The following is a 19037-nucleotide window of genomic DNA, read 5'->3' as shown; positions in this document are numbered from 1 at the left end:
GCGGCGGAACCAAAGAGCAAGAAAAGAGGAGGGGGGATTTTTTCTGAATGGGCTGAAAACCCAGGGCGAAAGGCTAACAAGGAAGGAAGGAAGGAAGGAAGGAAGGAAGGAAGGAAGGAAGGAAGGAAGGAAGGAAGGAAGGAAGGAAGGAAGGAAGGAAGGAAAGAAATGTTGCTCCTGCTAGAGGGCAGCTTGGCACCAGACTGCCTCAGAAAAAGGGCGTTGAAAGGGAAGGGAAGCTGGAAATCCCGAGGCAGCTGAAGTAAAGAACGGAAGTGGGGGAGGCAGATGAGGAGCAGTTGGCCGCAATGCTACTTGCCGGCGAGACGTGCTAGGCCAGGGGTCGGCAACCTCGGCTCTTTTATGACTCGTGGACTTCAACTCCCAGAATTCCTGAGCCAGCTATGCTGGCTCAGGAATTCTGGGAGTTGAAGTCCACGAGTCATAAAAGAGCCGAGGTTGCCGACCCCTGTGCTAGGCCTTTGCCGGCTTGGGAGAAGGAACCCTACCAAAGGGGGGGGAGGTGTTTCTATGGAGACCGGAGGGTTCCCTTGGAATGTCTCTCTGTTTCTAGGGAAATAGGCGACGGGAGAGGGAGGGGGAGGAAAAGGCCCCAAAGGTTACCAATGAGGCTGTGTCAGGCCCCGCCGCGGCCGCCGCTGCTGCCGAGTCACCGCTCTGCGCTGCTGCCGTTTCCTCCTCCGGCCTGCACTGACATAAGATGGCTGCGGCAGGGCCCGGAACAAAAACCTCCCCCGAGTGTCGCACCGCTCCTATCGAGAGTCGAGACTTAAGCCCCAACCCATTGGATTCAGCCAGCGTCCGTCACACAGAGGCTCGCCCTGATAGGCTAAAGGAGAAACGTTCGCGTGAGGCCACGCCCACTGACCTGGGGAATCTGCCTCCTTTTATGATGAAAAAAACTGATGTGGGGAAGCCCCTCCCCGCCCGGCCTCAGCCTTGAGGTAAAGAGGCGGCCCTTGCAGTATCAGGGCCACGCCCCTTCGAAACTTCACGCAAAGGCGGAGGAAACGAACGAGCTCAGCAACGCTGTAGGAATAGAAATGTGTATCTTACTCCTGAGCTAGAGAAAGATAAATACAATCCGTTATTTACAGGAACTGCGAGCAAGAGGGGTGTTTCGGCAGGAGAAGTGTTTCGCCAGTGTAGGAAAAAAAACCCTATACTTCTAAAAATTACCTTTGCTAGTAAGCAAGCATAAAAGCCTACAATATACTTTGCCTATCGAGAGTTTTGGAGTGTTAAAAGTACTTCTCTTACATAATCTCATTTATCCTTACAACAATTTATATTAGTACTGCTCGGGTCTCCTACTTGGGCAGGGGGCTGGACTAGAAGACCTCCAAGGTCCCTTCCAGCTCTATTCTAACTCTATAAAACAGGACAGTATAAATAATAATGGAAAAATGAGTTGCCCCAAATAAGTTATAGTAGTTTCAATCAGATATCTCCACTTGTTTTTACTAAAACATGTATGTCAAGCTCAACCACATAACAAAGAGGCAGTATGTTCTTTGTTCTTGCACAATCCAGCAACTATTTGTGCTCTTTCATACTGGTGAAACCAACACCCAACGCTGAAGATTTTCCAAGTATCGTAAGCCTTATGCTCAATTCATGCATGAGTAAAATGAAACTACAGTACAAATCTTCTGCAATAATAAAAAAGGCCAAGCTGTCAACATGAAGTCGGACTGCACAAATCTGCAAAGAACAAGTGTAATAATTTCTGCTGCATACTTGTGGTTAACATTCATCATGGCTATTTGCTTGAACACAGTTGTAAGATATCAAGGGATCCCAATCATTGAACTTTTATGACTACTGAAAACTGATTCAAAAATATCAAATCACATTCATCTCATCTCAATGCGTTTATAAAATACTGTTCTATTCTTTCAGATATCACAAAGACCAAATAAGGGAAACAAAAATGAAAAGATCTCAACAGGTTTTCACTATTGTAACCTGGTCCAATCTGAAGGGTTCAACAAGCACCTTACAATTGTTAATTGACATGCTCCCTGTAGTCTCTCTCATACATGAGCTGCATTTGAATAATTATTTGTCTTCTGTCTTTCCCTCCCCATCTCATCCCATCTAAATCCTATATCACTCTAGCCACTCTGTTGTATCTGATTAAGTGAACTGAGGCTTATGGTTTATATATTTTGTAAGTTGTAAAAGTTGCTACAGATGACTTTTGAAATAATCATACCTCAACCAATCACTACAGAGATATTATAATGACAAAAATAAATGGAAGATACTGTATGTCACGTAGAGGAAATATGGGTTTTTAAGAGCCTCCATACTGTCATCCTTTAAAGGTAAAGGTAAAGGTTCCCCCGCACATGCATGCTAGTCGTTTTTGACTCTAGGGGCTGGTGCTCATCTCCGTTTCAAAGCCGAAGAGCCAGCGTTTGTCCGAGGACGTCTCCGTGGTCATGTGGCCGGCATGACTAGACGCCAAAGGCGCACGGAACGCTGTTACCTTCCCACCATAGTGGTCCCTATTTTTCTACTTACATTTTTACGTGCTTTCGAACTGCTAGGTTGGCAGAAGCTGGGACGAGTAACAGGCGCTCACTCTGTTACACGGCACTCGGGATTCGACCCACCAAACTGCCGACCTTCTGATCCACAAGCTCAGCGTCCTAACCCACTGCGTCCCCACTGTCATCCTTTAGGAAGGCCTTAAAAAACTAGCTCTTGCCTGCCCTAGTGCTTACTGGAAGAGCCAGGATTTCGTTTTTTTCTCTTCTGTCAGGGCAGGTGTTTCATTGTTTTAATGCCTGTCAATGTATGCTAAAAGCTTTAAAAGCTGCTTTGAATCACTAGTCAACTGAGTGTCTCTATAAAGATAGTACTCTATGACAATTGGAACCAAGATTACTGTAATTAGTGCCGTCATAAAGTAAGACATCACATGAACCCACCAACTTAGGATGGAAATCCTGGCACTTCCTCTTAAGGTCATTAACCCAGAATTATGGGCTTTTAAGAAAGCACCCATCCCAACCCAAGACATTCTGGGCTCATCTCTCCCAGTCCCAAGCCTCACTAAGGTAAGAGACCACATCCAACTCCCCCCCCCCCCACACACACACATACACCTGTCACCCTCCCATTTCTGCCCTTTCACTGCCTGGCACTTTGCCTTGCAGGATGGAAAGCAGCTCCATATAATTGCAGGGTGGAAAGCAGCCCCACAACTGCAGGCTTTGGGGCTGCTGGCCAAGGCCCAGGAACCCTCAGTCACATCAACAAACTCCAGCAAGCATTTGTTTGCCTATATGCCTTCTCTCCCAGTTCCCCCGCACAATCTGTCAGCCCTCTCAGATAAGCCAGAAAGGAAATATGACTTCATGCGATAATTCTACTTTATTGTAAGTCCTCTTTAACAGAATCTTGCAAGTCTGAAGATACAAATTTCCTACTGCCACTTTTAACCATCTCATCAATCAGATCAAGTCCTTCCTAAGTTTATTCCTCTAACAATTAAGCCCTTGGAGGCCCCCTCCTTTCTCTTATCTGATTGTTTCCTAGGCAGAATCTCTTTCCCTCAGTCCTCAAGGCCATCCACACATTCTATTACATGTACCAACTGTCAGCCATAGCCAAAGCAGAAGTGCCTTGCTGCCTTTGCTGCCTCCTTTTTGAACTCATAGCCGCCATGCTACATTAGGCACTCCTGCTTCTCCAGCAAACACTTCTACATGTGGCTTTCCAGCCCACTCCAGCAGCACAGTGCCAAGCTACAGAACTCATGGAATACCATCAAGTGCCACCGAACATCTATTTGCCCAGCTGCTTTCTCTCCCAATTCCCCGCAATGACCTGTTGCCTTTTGCGCCCAGCTGTTGTTCCCGAAGGCTTGCAATTTCGAAAGCACAATGAGCCACTTGTAAGGAATGCTCACTGGGGAATTGAGACGGCAAAGGTAATAAGGTGGGTGCAAAAGGCCAGCATGGGGAATTGGGAGAGAAGGCAGTTGGCCAGACAGATGCTTGCAGAGGCTTCATGGGCACTGCAGCTTGGCACTAGACTGCTGCAGCAGGCTGGGGGAGTCATATGCAGGAAGCCAGAAAAAGAGGAGTTCCTGGAATAGCATAGAAACTGCAGGCCTGAAAAGGAGAGAGCAAAGGCATGGAGGCACTTCTTTTTTGGCCACAGCGGCTGCATGCCAAAGACAAAAGGTCAGTGCAGGAAACTGGGAGAGAAGGCAGATGAATGAATGCTTGCTGGTGTAGGTTAGGATGACTGACTCTTTCCGGGACATGGCAAATAGTCTCAGAGACGCACAGTTCTGGGGCAACTTAGGGTCCTACAAAGCAGGGTGCAGGTGGCCAAAAGGGCATAGATAGGAGAGCGAGATAGGCAGGTGTGAGGACTGGAAACAATCCCCCCTCCTCCCCCCGTGTTGTAGGTGTGAATGGATTGCCAAGAATTTTGATTACACGATCACAAGGGTATTGTGATGACCCTAACTATGGGTACAGGTCATAAGTGCTTTTTTTCAGCTCTATGGTTGCAGCTTCAAATGGTTGCTGATTGAATGGTCGTAAGTCGAGAACTACCTGTATGCTGAATTAATAATAAATCTAATAAACATAATTAAAAAGCCCACCACCAAAATAGTAATATGTAGCAGTAAGAAGCAACCTGGGAAAACAGCAAAGGTTCTCTCATAACAGTCTGCTATAACTCTAGGCACAATCAGCAATGACAAAGGTCCCTGCTTAATGGATTAGGGCTCAAGACGTCTTTTACTTATCTATTGGTCTTGGGCCAGACACTATCTTTCAGCTTAAACCAACTCACCCAAAATAAGATGGAGCTTACACACTATGCATATTGTCCCAAGTACTTTGTGATGAATAGATATCAGAAAGATAACACAAAAATCATTCCTTAAAAAAATCCTTTGTATGTCGCTGTTTCATTATAACAGAAGGCAGAGCACTCCTAAAGGAAGTATTGGATGAACTCATAAATTGCCTAGAAAATCCAATGTATTTCTTTGCCAGGCTTTTAAGCCTAGCAGATTTATATGTAGAAAGTGCTACACTACCTCTAGATTACTGTACCTCTGGACACCACTATACACATTATATCAACATAGAACTGGCTTTTAAGAACAGGGTTAACTGAATAAATCTCATTTATGTAGCAAATATATATAAATGAGACTCTAGGCAGCATAAAATAAAAGAGTTAAAACAATTATTAAAAACAAACATAGATAAAAACCAACACTGCAGGAGAATGGACAACATCCTAAATATAATACAACTATCTTGTTGGCTTCTTATTCCCATGGAATCCCCAAAGATGCTGCAAAAAATGTTTTAAGGGCTTTCTACGAGGCTGGTAGAGATGGGGCTAAGATCACCTTGGGAAGGATGGTGTTTCAGAAAGCATGAGCCACAGCTGAAAAAGCTTGTCTCCCGAGTCTCATCAAATGGAGCTCTTTAGCAGAAAGGGCACATAAGATACCACTCCTGCCAGGTGGAGTTCACTCAACATACTAAGTCGTAAGCCACTCTTTACCAACTGCAATAGCTGGATTCATACATCTCAACCTATATTTGGTTTGTTTGGCATTATGAACCCAAGCACTTCTAATACTTGACGTCTTTGAACAAAAGGCTGGGAAGTTGGGCTCTTAATGGACAGATATTGTATAAATTTTTAAAAGGTAGTCAAAAACAACATATAAATATATCTTTCTAATCTTTGCTGTGTGATATATTATTAATGTGCAAAATGTAATACATTTTTGTGGAGCTTTGTGACTGCCCAGCTCTAGAGATAATTTAGCAGAGATCCTTTCACAAGGTTTGTCACTTCTAAAATTAGTATATGTGTATATTTATAAATACATGTATTACATACTCAGAATATAACATATACCATTTCATTTCTGACTATGAATGTGTATGCAAAAATGAGTGCTTTTCCATATAAGGTTTGATATAAAAATTAGGTCCACACATGATGCTAAGCCAAAATATGGTCTGCTTGACTTTAGGTTAGCATATTGTCCAAATCTAGCCATTGTGATTTGAAATGGTTTATGGCTTAGCTTGCTGAACAAGCAAGATCATTACCATTTATCCATATGATTAGGAAACCGTGGTTTCATATGTTATGCGAACTAGGTTCAATTATTTCTTCTTTCAAAATGGACTTTTTAGAAAGTTCAAGGGATAAAGGATATGTTTCCCACAGATTTCAAACTGTTTGAAGACTGGAGAAGGAAATGACAACACATTTCAGTATCCCGCACAGAAGCCAAATGGACATTCACAAGGCCAATATCAGCACGATACAGAAAGCTGAGGCCCCCCCACCCCCCCACCCCGATTTAGAAAGTATCCATCAAGCTACTCAGAAAGAACAAACAGCGGGTAAGCAAGAAAAGCACTAATGTTTATGATGTGGCTGCTGAAAGGATGACCACCTGTTGATATGTTCATAGCCAAAAGGAAAATTTAATGCTGCAAAGATATGTACAGTTAAACCACTGACATGTGGAATGTCAGAGCAACAATTTGATGCTCCCAGAACAGAAATGTCAAGAATGTAGTCAGACATTCTGGAAGTTACCAAAGAGAAAATGGACTGGAATGGGTCACTTCAGAAGAACATCAAATTTACTGTGGAGAAGAAAACCATTGCAGAAATGAAGTAGCCATCGTTTTAAAATAAAAGGGTAAAGAGGTAAGTGTTTTGGTTCATCCCCCTACAATTAAACTAATCAGTAGCACAGTGATCCAAGTCTATCCTCCAAACACAGATGCAGAGGTTGAACATTTCTATGGCAACTTGCAACTCCTTGTCAATGTAACACAAAACAAAAAAAGAAAAGAAAAAAGACCTCATATTACTCAGAGGAGACTGCAATGCTAACACTGGAAGTAAAATGGCGTCTGGAATAATGAATTTGGGCTCTATATACAAAATTAAATAGGAGACAGACTAACATTCTGACAAGGGGATTCAGTGTTTATAACAAACATTTCAGTAATGTCAACAATTAGTCTGTATATCACCAGATGAATAACCTCAAAATCAAATCACTAACTGTAGCAAAGATGTAGAAATAATATTCAGCTCACAAACTCCTTGCAAAATGACAACTAAACATAAAGAAAATGAATATAATCATCAGAGCAACAGGAAGTGACCTTAGCAACATGCCACCTGATTATACATTGGTGGTACAGAAGAGATTTAGCTCATTAGATCTGACAAACACAAGGCCTAGAGACTGAGAACTCTGGACTGAAATTTATGACATCATTGAGGATGAGGCAAAGAAAAATACCCCAAAATGAGAAACCATAAAAAGATCCGCTGACACACTGAAAAATAAGTAAAAAAAAGGCAAAAACAAAAAGCTACGCAGAAAAATGTGCCTGAATGCCTGCTGAGTTCCAGCAAAGAGGAGACAATCTCTTATATCTAAAGAAATGACGCCATTTTATGGGAAGGATAATAGGCTTTTAAAAATAGAAATCAAGAGAACCGTTTATGTAAAGATGAGCAAACTTAAAGACCGAGAAAAATGATATAAAGAAGAGGTGATGTGGTTTTATAAAACAACTATGCCAAAATAATTCCGAAACGGATACCTATGCTGAAGTTAGAACAGTGGTGGCAAACCTATGGCACAGGTGCCAGAGGCGGCACTCAGATCCCTCTCTGTGGGCACGCACGCCGTCGCCCAGCCCCGCCTCCCCCCATGGCCCCCTCACCAGCAGCCCCCCCCGAGGGGTAAACCCCCGAGCATGGCCTGCACGGAGCAGCACAGCCAAGGATATGGCAGCTGGGCAGAGGGAACAAGACTGCCCTTGCACCCTGTTGCACAGTTGATGCTGCGGGGCATGGGCGGAGGGTGTGGCCACCATGGCACTGCTGGGATGCCTGGGCGATCTGCAGCGGGCCGTGGAGGCGGTGAATGGCCTTGCAGGTGGGCAGGGTGGGGGCGGGGCGGAAGAGGGGCAACCTCTAAAAGGTTCGCCATCACTGAGTTGGAACATAGAATCATAAGGCTGAAAGGGACCTTGGAGGTCATCTTAAATGACCCCTAGAAAATTTTGCTAATGACAAAGCTGCAGAATTGGATGAAGTATCAGAAAAAGTACAATTTTACGAGATGACGCAGTTAAGCACTGCTTGTATTCTATAAACAGGTATGGAAAACAGAGCAGTGGACAAAGGACTGGAAGATATCAATTTATATTCCAAAAGCAAAAAAAAAAAGAATACCACAGGTATACAGTAGTTCAATTTAGTGACTCTGCAAAATTACTATGGCACTGGAAAAAAGGTGACTTAGAACTGTTTTTCACACTTGTGACCATTGCAGCACCTCTAGGATCATGTGATCAAAATTCTGACTCTTGGCAACTGACTCATGTTTATGATGGTTGCAATGTCCTGGGGTCATGTGATCACATTTTGTGACTTTCTGACAAGCAAAATCAATGGGGAAGACAGATTCACTTATCAACCATGTTACTAATTCAACATCTGCAGTAATTGACTTAACAACAGTGGCAAGAAAGGTCATAAAATGGGCCGAAAACTCACTTAACAAATATCTCCCTTAGCAACAGAAATTTTGGGCTCAGTTGCGGTTGTTACTCAAAGAAGTAGATGAGGTACCTGTGGACATATTGCTAACATTCAATGGATAATGAGAAATGCAGGGGAATTTCAAAAAAAATCTACTTTTACTTTACCGATTATATACTTAACTGTATAGACTACAACAAACTGTGGATGGTCTTTTAAAAAAGGAGGTCCCCAACCTTTTGGGCACCAGGGATCGGTTCCGTGAAGAAAGGTTTTTCCACAGACCAGAGAACACATAGTTTTGTGTGCTGCCTGCATCCCACGGATGGGGCTTTGCTTGTTTGTGTGGACCGGTCGCTGGCATGCCACAGACAAGTACTGGTCCACGGCCCAGGCGTTGGGGATTCCTGTTTTAAAACATGGACCTATTCAAGCTATCTTACATGTTCGCTGAAGAATTTATACATTGACCAGAAAGAAACAAAACACAATACAGAATAACTAATAATTAATGTAATGGGAGTTCACCCCATCCACTTGGGTCTTGAACCTGGGCTGTCAGCTTTCCAGTTGACAAGCTCAGCTTCTTTAACTGCTGAGTCATCATGCCCCTAAGGTTCTATATTATCTCTTTATTTCAACTACTGTACTTGCAGTATATGAGAAATGCTGGACTAGAAGAAATAGAAATTGGCTTTAACATTTCTGGAAAAACATCAGTAGCTGGAACAACACAACTTTGATGTCTAAAAATGAGGAAAACTAAGAACCTCCTGTTGAAGGTGAAAGAAGAGTACAAAGGCCAGTCTACTGCTTTCTTTAAAAAAAAAACTAAGATTTTGTCAATAAGCAGTGCCATCCCAATGCAAGTACATGTATACAGTAGTTGAAGTAGTAAGAGATGCTCTTCCTGTGTTTGAAAATTCACAGAAATGGGTATTGTAGTAATAATACAAAGTGATGTCCGCTACTTGATTGTCACGACTGTCATCATGACAATCAAGATGAAATTTTAAACTGGAGAGATATCACACTGACTATGAATATACCTAGCTATATTCTGCGACCAGAATTTCCGTTGCCGAGTTATTTGATTGTTAGGTAAAACATCATGTGACCAGAGTTCCAATAGTCCCAGTTGCAATTGTTAGACCAGGACAGTGCCTTCATTAGGTAAGGACCTCACACTTCTCCTGCCCTGTTGCGCTTGCCTTTGCTTCAGCTCCGCCAACCTGCCTATCTAACCACCATCTCTGCCCTTTTGGTTGCCTAGCACCCTGCTGCCTATCCTTGCCACCCGCACTGCCTGCAGCTGACCTATGACATCTTTTTCCCCCTGAAGCCAGCGCCCCAGAAGACAAGTTCAAGATCCAAAAAGATCTTGGCAGACTTGAACACTGGGGCCTATCTAACAAAATGAAATTTAACCTAGATAAAAATAAGGATTTATATGTAGGCAAGAAAAACCAACTGTACAGGTACGGCTCAGTGAAACATGGCTTAATGCCAATAACTGGAAGCGGGATCTTGCAGTCCTAATGGACAATCACTTAAATATGAGTTAGCAGTCTGCGGCAGCAGCCAAAAAAGGCAATGCAATCCTAAAAGGTAAAGGTTCCCCCGCACATGTGTGCTAGTTGTTTCCAACTCTAGGGGCCGGTGCTCATCTCCGTTTCAAAGCCGAAGAGCCAGCGTTTGTCCAAGGACGTGGTCATGTGGCCGGCATGACTAGACGCCAAAGGCGCACAGAACGCTGTTACCTTCCCACCGCAGTGGTCCCTATTTCCTAGGCTGTATTAATAGAGGGATCAAGATCACGTGAAGTTCTAATACTGCTTTACAAAGCCTTAGTAAGATCACACTTGGAATACTGCATCCAGTTTGGGTCGCCACAATATAAAAAAGATGTTGAGACTCTGAAAAAGAGTGCAGAGAAGAGCAAGAATGATTAGGGGGCTGGAGGCTAAAAGAAGAATGGTTATAGGAATTGGGTATGTCTAGTCTAATGAAAAGAAGGACTAGGGGAGACATAACAGTGTTCCAATATTTGAGGGGTTCCTAGAAAGATGAGGGAATCAAACTATTTCGCAAAGCACCTAAAGGGATGACAAGAAACAATGAGAGACACAACCTAGAACTAAGGAGAAATTTCCTAATGGTGAGCGCAACCAGTGGAACAGCTTGATTTCAGAAGTTGTGGGTGCTCCGTCACTGGAAGCTTTCAAAAAGAGACTGGACAACCATTTATCTGAAATGGTCTAGGCCAGGGTTTCTTGCTTGAGCAGGGGGTTGGACTAGAAGACCTCCAAGGTCCCTTCCAATTCTATTATTCTATGTTCTATGCTGGTCCAGCATCCAGGCCCTGAACTATGTAGAACAGGGTTGCGGAGCCTTGTCTGCCAAAGACAGCTTGCCAGGCCTGGTTGGCGAGAAGGCAGTGGAATGGCAAGCTGTGCTGCTCTCCATTGCTGGGTGAGGCAAGGACAGCCGATGGCAGCTCCCAGACGAAGTTGGAGAGGCTCTGCAGGAGGCACCATTTTGGGTGGTAGCAGAACTGAAGGAAGCAGAACGAGGCAGGCTTCCCAGAGGCACAGTGCATATTCCGCAACTCATGTTGGAAGCGCTCCTGGAAAACTGGGCTTCGGATTTCAGAAAGGGGTGGAAGCAAGCCCAGCATCTGCAGAGCCTAACTACAAGGCCCTCTGTTCACTGCCGGCCCAGCCTTCCTCCTGCAAAGACTCACAGCTTCCAACACGCTGAAGCCTGCAGATGGTTCTCCAAGGGCACCTGCAGTACACGCTCTGCAGGTCTCATACAGGAAATTTGAACAACACCGGCTTCCTTCCTACATAGATAATACTACAGTGTCCGCACATTTGGCTTTCTGAGCAGAGAATCTCTTGTCCACTTATAAAACTATTTAGGAATGGAACAAGAATTCACTGGTTGAGACAGAAGATTCTCCATTCCAGCTGGTCAAGTGCATCAGAGAGCTCACATAAACAAATTTATTTATTTATTTATATACCGCCCTTCTCCTGAAGGACTCAGGGCGGTGTACAGGGCAATAAAAATAAGAATACAGGATACAAGATTTAAAGTTAAATGTTTGTGCCCAATGTAGTAAGTTAGTTAAAAACAATGTTAAAACCCCAAACCCATCAGACCAGGCTGGCTTGTTTGAATAGATAAGTTTTTAGATCACGCCGGAAGGAGCGAAGGTCTGGGGCCATCCGTAGTTCAGCCGGTAAGCGGTTCCAAAGGACTGGTGCGCCCACCGAGAACGCTCTCCCCCTGGGGGTCACCAGTCGACATTCTCTGACCGGTGGTACCCTGAGGAGGCCCTCTCTGTGGGAGCGTACAGGACGGAGGGAAGTTGACGCCGGCAGTAGGTGCTCCCGTAGGTAATCCGGACCCATGCCATGTAGGGCTTTATATGTCATCACCAGCACCTTGAATCTCTATAGTCTGCCCTCAATGACAGGTATTTGACCACTGAACATGGAAATTCCACTGACCATCACCCTGAATACACTGAACAATTGTGTAAAAGAGTTCCCCCACAGTACTACCTATGTCAGTCATGCCAGAGCAAAACACTAATTGTTTTTTTCTGCCCCATAATCAGCACTGTGTCCTGCCTGCCTTGTTTCAAGTGGTGGAACTATATGGAAAAGGACACTGGAAAATGATTTGTTAGTAACTGCCTGCTACCTCAGAGAGACTCAAGGAGGATGCAGTTTGGCAACTTTCTGGAAGCAGTGCAAATCCTTTTTATCAGGGCAAGTATTTTCAGGAATAAATATATAATCTATTGCTGTGGTAAAGAACCTGATTTATAAAGCATGAAAAATATTGTATTTTTATTTCCTAGATTTATAGCCTACCTTTAACCCAACTAGCTATTAAATCAAAAAGTCTATCACCTCTTTTATAAATGATGTGTGCATATATAATAAAACATATCTTATTCTGGGCTACTTTCGTTTCTCTATTCTCTGTTCATCTATTTGATGGCTATTTAAATAGGAATAAAATGATTCCACTGTTAGAAAAACAAGAGTCCTTTGGTATTTTAAGCCAGGATGCCAACTGGCAACCACCTAGTCCCTTTTCCATGACCCTGAAAGCCCCTAATTTGAGATGGAAAAGATATGAACACTGTGGTATAAGTACATTACAGCTATAGGGACCACACTTTCCGACTACTAAAGGTGAAGTCTACGCTTTCAGTTATTTCTATCCATCTTTCTTTATGCTCATTGTTAATAGAACATTGTATTTCTTCTCCCAGATTGGGACACCTGTTGGTTGGTATTCTTCATGTAAGTTTTCTGTGGTGCAGCTCCAACAAGGAATGTACCTGCAAAGGTATATTACGTTTTATTGCCATGATTATGACTCCCATGAACCCACAGGACAGGCCATGCTACAACTTAAGGCAAAGCAAGTGGGGAAGGGCTGAGAGCCCGCAGTGTGACTGTGGGGCAGCAGAACAAACTATAACACATATAGTTTATGAATGTCCCCTCAGAAAATTTCAAGACACCTGAGGTCATCTCACCACAGCCACACCAGAAGCAATTAGATAGTTAGCTTCCTTAGATATCAAATTATAACATCTATCCCATTGCAATTCGATGATTCCCTATTATGATGGTTTTATTGTGGTTTTATCTTAATGTAGTATTTTATCTCCTATATTGTATTGTTCACATGCTATATATATGGTGTGGCTGTGATGACATCATCCCAAATTAAATTTGTGATTGCATGCCATATGCTAAATGAATAATAAGCTATAAAACCAAGGAGGGGGGATCCAAATCCTATTGCAAAACCCAACAGCCCCACCCATTTCATAATCCCAAACTATTAAAAAAAAGATATATGAAGTCACCAAAAGCTTTGAGCACTCCTGCCTCAAAGACTTTGGTTATAGCCGAGTTTTCCAGCAATTCTTATCCTTCTTCCAGGACCAGCTCCAATGGTGATGATTCGCGGAAAAGGTTTACCCATAGACCTGCTCTTTGCCGGGAGTAGACTTTGCTCTATTTATTTTATTTTTATCCAGCCTTTATTATTCTATTATTCAAGACAACGAACATACTTAATACTCCTTCCTCCACCTATTTTCCCTACAACAATAACACTGTGAGGTAGATTGGGCTGAAATACAAGTTACTGGCTCAAAGTCACCCAACCAGCTATCATGCCTAAAGTGGGACTAGAACTCATAGTTTCTAGTCTGGTGCCTTAACCATTAGAGTCCAGGGGTTGGCAACCTTGGCTCTTTTATGACTCGTGGACTTCAACTCCCAGAATTCCTGAGCCAGCCATGCTGTCTCAGGAATTCTGGGAGTTGAAGTCCACGAGTCATAAAAGAGCCAAGGTTGCCTACCCCTGCATTAGACCAAACTCTTTCCCTGCTCCTTTTTATCATTTACATGAAACTTCTGACCTAAGTCACCCACTGAATCAAGTATCATCACTATGCTGATGATATACAGTTCTACATCTCTGCTCCAGGTAGTGGATTGTTTCTCAGTGCCTGCAAACTGTACATGTCTAAATGGGGAAGAATCAGATTTGGCTCAAGCCTGATAGACTGAGTAGCTGTGGAGTTTATATCCCACCATATCAAGTGATTTACCCTTTTTAATTGTCTATATTCCCCGTTAAAGTTGGTGGGCTATCTGAGGATCTTTCTAAACTCATAGCTTCCGCTCAAACAGGGACTATTTGCAGTGATTTGTACCTTACTAATCTACCATTGTCCGATCTCCTATTATTCCTCCACTTTTTCAATGTACTCTACATGGGAATTCCTTTGAAGAGTATACAGAAACTTCAGCTGGTCCAGAATGCAGGGGAACAATCAGTAATACACAGTACATCCATATAGCACTGCTGCTATATGAGCTACACTGAATCCCAGTGGTTGGTTGTTACTTCTGATGCTCAGTATGACATGAGGCCAGGTAACTTGTGTGACTAGATATCCTCGATAGTTTCCATCTGCCCCACTTAATCTGGATATCCAGATCCTCGTAGTGAAACTGTATTACCTGGTTAGGTCTTAGAAAAATGCTTCCTCTGTCAAGATTTCTGCCTTATGGAACCCCCCCCTCCAGAAATACCAATAACCCCAACTCTATTGGCCTTGAGGAAGATGATAAGCATATGCTTTATTCCCCTAGGCAGCAGGGACAGGATGTTGTCAGAGTTAGCATTAAGGAGTTACACTAAGTTATCCTTCTATATAGGAACAGTCAGGGCTTTTTTTTTCTCATAGAACGTTCAGAATGGAGTTCCGGCACCTTTTTTGGATGGAACCTTCTAGGGTAGGCAAAATGGGTTGTATGACATGTGTGAGTTCCGGCACCTTTTTCTTTTACAAAAAAAGCACTGGGAACAGTACACAATTTTTCTTGTGATGCACGGTAACAGATTTTTGACTAAGGAGCAGCTATCTTTCTTAAACTAGCATGATATCACAATGAGCCATAAAATTCACTGGAGACAAGGGCTCAGATAACATCTAGTTTTTATAAAAAAATATTTCAAGACGTGAACAAGCAGTGACGAGCTCCAATATGTCTGCTTATCAGGTTTTGTTTTGCTAGACAGCATGTTTCCTCTTTAAATGTCTAGGTTGGCCACTGAAGGGCCCGTTGACATTCCCATGGGGACCTCAGTCAACATGGCTATGGATAGTCACCAACCTCTATCCTACGGGGACATATATTTTTTTACAGTACAAAGAATAGTGCAAATCTTTTTCCACCTCTTGAGGTTGATGTGTCAGAGACTATCCTCCAAAAATTGATGGAGCCTGGTCAAAAGCTAAATTTGATTTAAACTGACGTTTATTTAAAACTACTCTAGATTAATCAGATACAGAAAACATTATTTCCACTCACCTATTTAATACTTTTCTTTATGCGCCACATTAAAAATACAAGTTTGGTAACAACTTTTGGAGAGGCATTGGGGAACACTTCCCCAAATTGTATTCTGAAGCAGGGCTTTTCAACCTTTTCACCCATTGTACCACTTTTAGGATATGGCAACATCTGCGTATCACCAGTTGCCTAGCAAGGTATCAAAAACTTGACACCCCCCCTCCAAAAAAAGGAAAAAAGTGATGAAGTACAGGTAGTCCTCGACTTACAACAATTCGCTTGGTGACTGTTCGAAGTTACAATGGCACTGAAAAAAGTGCCCCCCAAGCCACAGCCGAGCAAGACACCTGCCTGCTTGCCCGGCTGCGCTCTTCCTTCTGTCCCAGGTTTTCATTGTTGTGAGCATTTCTGTTGAGGATTGACAAGGGGGGGTGTTTGGTTTTTATTCCCCCCCCCTCTGCTGGGTGGTTGCAGCAGGTTTTGGTCACTTCACATGACCCTGGGACACTGTGACCATCATAAATATGAATCAGTTGCCAAGCATCTGAATGTAAATCACAAGACTCTGGCGCTGATCCTGGCGCTTCCACTGAGCCCTGACAGCCCCGAAGAAGCACTGATCCTGGCACTTCCGCTGAGCCCCGACAGCCCTGCAGCTCCAGCCGTCTCTCACTCAGGCTTGTGCGGTGCTGCCACCGGTTCAGCTCACTCCCTTCCCCCACTACCACTTTTCTAGGAGGGTCGCATACCACCTGCCAGGTGACAATGTACCACAGGTGGTACCCGTACCACTGGTTGAAAAGCCCTGTTTTGAAGTGTTTTAACAGTTCATTAACAGATGATTATTATTAATTGAGCTATTCTGCTCCATGTTAACCAGGTTAAATGAATCAGTTATAAGAGGTGGACAAGTTGCATAAAAATGACTGAACTAGGCAGAATTAATTCTACATTTTGGGGTATTTATTCAAGCCATTTTATGACTTCACTGAAATACAATACATAGCTTTCTTTTCCTGAACATTACAGATGTTACTCAATCACAGTAAGAGTTCTGTTAAGCCTTAAAGTATTAAGAAATCACTATATACTGATGAAGATTGAAAACTTTATTAATCAACTATAGAACTTAAGTTAATAAAATCAAGATTTATTTTTTGAAATTCAGCTGAGACTTCAAGATGCTTTTCTTTGTAACAGGGCTTTTGTAAACTCTATTGAGATCATGCCTGCAAAGTTTTTTGACTACTGTGAACAGTATCATTTATACTGTTGCATGCACAATAACACTCAGCCAAACGCATGTATCTTGAATTCAGAAGATATGCTTTAGCTATAAACCAACTGAAATAATTGTTTATAAACCATGCCATCCTTTTACAGATAGGAGTCAAGGACAGCTTGCAAGGAAAACCACAAGCAGTGCCTCACTGTGCAGCCTTGTGTTTAAGCCTATTGTACTAATGTGACTTCACACCATTCCCTAGCAAGAGACTCACAGGGCCTTAATATCAGATTTCTCTCCTGCTTCTCTCTTAAAAAAAGAGTCTGATACAAGTCAGAAACCAGCAGGCAGGCAAATTCCTTTCTCCCACAGGTGGAAATGGATATCAATGTCTAAAATAAAAGCTGACTGTGAAAGCCATTTTTGATAATCTAACAGCCCAATTTCTAGTTCCAGAAAAGTAATTTCTATGAGGCCAATGCTTCAGCAGCGCTTAGGGCATGTCTGAAAATGGAGGAGCTAAATCAAGATTCTTGCCTTCAATATATTTTATGAACTGGTTTAATAAATCAGAATACATCAAGTACTGAGCACAGACATATATATATATATAAATTTCTTTGTGGATGTGCAAGTAATAGGATATTTATAGGCTTTTTTAACAACTGTTTAGCAATAATAAATTTGCTTTATTGGCTGCCACACCAAGAGTAGTGAGAAAGAATTGCAAGCTAAGTTTTGATCCTGAATATAAATTTTTGTTTTGAGCCATGTATTCAGATGCATAAATAATTTTAGGAGGCATATGGCTGTCTAAAATTATTTTTCCTCCATGTACATAACTCCAACTGGCAACCTAGATAGTCTAATTAAGAGAAAGAGAGATCAGAGAAGTCTTATGTTGTTCCAGTTCTCCTATGGTACACATCAGAAGGACATTCATTGAGTTAAACAAGAATGGCAGTTTTTAGGTTTATGGGATCTACTTTGTTTTTTTATTAAACTTTGGAGATACAACAACTGGAGTCTGGGGCAAGAGTAACAGAATAGAGCCTATAGTCCTGCACACAAATATCCTTTCCAAGTGTGACCCAATTTTCACAATTTCATCAGCATAATTTAAAATGAGGCATTATATTTAAAAATCAGGTGCTTGAAAATCTACTGCAAATCACCTAAATTACCTAAAATTAGATCCTTTTCATTGGTGTGTGGTTGAAACATGCAAAAAAAAAAGACTGTCATTATCATTACTTATTGATAAAGAAAATTCCTCTTCCATTATTCTCATTGAGATTTCCTTAGGTCTACCAAGTCTGGGCTGCAAAGCTCCAGACAACTACTAGATGGCAGTAACACTAATTCTTTTCTGTCGTTTACTGGCTGTCCAAATTTCTGCAGCCCAGTTAGTCTGCCTCATTTAAATTCACATTCTCTTCCTGACAAGCCTTCCAACAGAACTGATTACAACCCCTTTGTCTCTCCTAAATACAAAGAAAGAGCTCCTAAGATCCAAGATGCTGTTAAAAGGCTTCATAGCAGCACTAAGGCAGGGTTTGCTTTGCGAGCCCAATCCAATAAAGGTTGGAAGTGAAACTATCTAGCACAGATTAATTAAGCAATTCTTTTAAAGATAGTATTCTCTTCCCAGGCCAATGTGCCAGGAAGGTAATGCTGAATAAAGAAAGGGTTCCCTCTGATCACTATAGAGATCCAGAGCAGGTTGCTTTGCTGAGGCCGTTTTTTCTCACATCCAAACTTAGGCTGTCTCTGGGGAGTTTTGAGAAATGTTCTTTTTTTTTTTGCTTACGAGATAGGGAGGCTCTGATGCGGCTCATATAAGGAATATGAAACGTTGTGGATTGTCCTGAGCTGGGTAAAGGGGAGTGACTACTACACCTTCTCCCTATCTTATGCATGTGCAGCATGCATGCGTCTGTTTACTTATCAACCAACGGACAGGACTCACTCACTCGGCATCAATAGAGCCCAGGGATGGTCGAGCTGGGGAAAATGCTTGCGGCGGGGGGGGGGGGGGGAACTCATCCATATTGCTTGATCCCACCGTTCAGGAAAAATATGCCCAGCTGGGAAATACTGGGATGGGGAAGTGAACTACACCCCCCACCACCACCACCACCACCACCACCCTGCAAACTGCATGACAGGCTATGAACTTTGCCCCGGCCATACCTTTTCCAGAGACCTTGATGCCCCCCCCCCCTCCATCAGCAAAATGACCTTGGGCTTTAACGCGCCGCCCCCGCTCTCCTTCTCCACTCTCACCCTTTCCGCCCATC

The 19037-nt window shown here is 42.8% G+C and overlaps 1 protein-coding gene across 2 annotated transcripts in view; it reads right to left on the bottom strand.

Annotated features, from left to right (window-relative positions):
• Positions 1 to 19037, bottom strand: part of UBA1 (ubiquitin like modifier activating enzyme 1) — a 41857-nt gene that overhangs the window by 22628 nt on the left and 192 nt on the right. Inside the window, exon 1 of one of the 2 annotated variants that reach the window (XM_083351420.1) lies at positions 625 to 754. The exons of the other annotated variant lie outside the window; for it this stretch is intronic. The gene's annotated coding sequence lies outside the window, so the exon portion shown is untranslated. Of the gene's footprint in view, positions 1 to 624; positions 755 to 19037 lie in introns of those variants that run through there. 2 annotated transcript variants of the gene reach the window in all.

Source organism: Vipera ursinii (assembly GCF_947247035.1).
Source record: "Vipera ursinii genome assembly, chromosome: 2".
Taxonomy (NCBI): domain Eukaryota; kingdom Metazoa; phylum Chordata; class Lepidosauria; order Squamata; family Viperidae; genus Vipera; species Vipera ursinii.
This window is presented reverse-complemented; position numbering and strand designations above follow the sequence as displayed.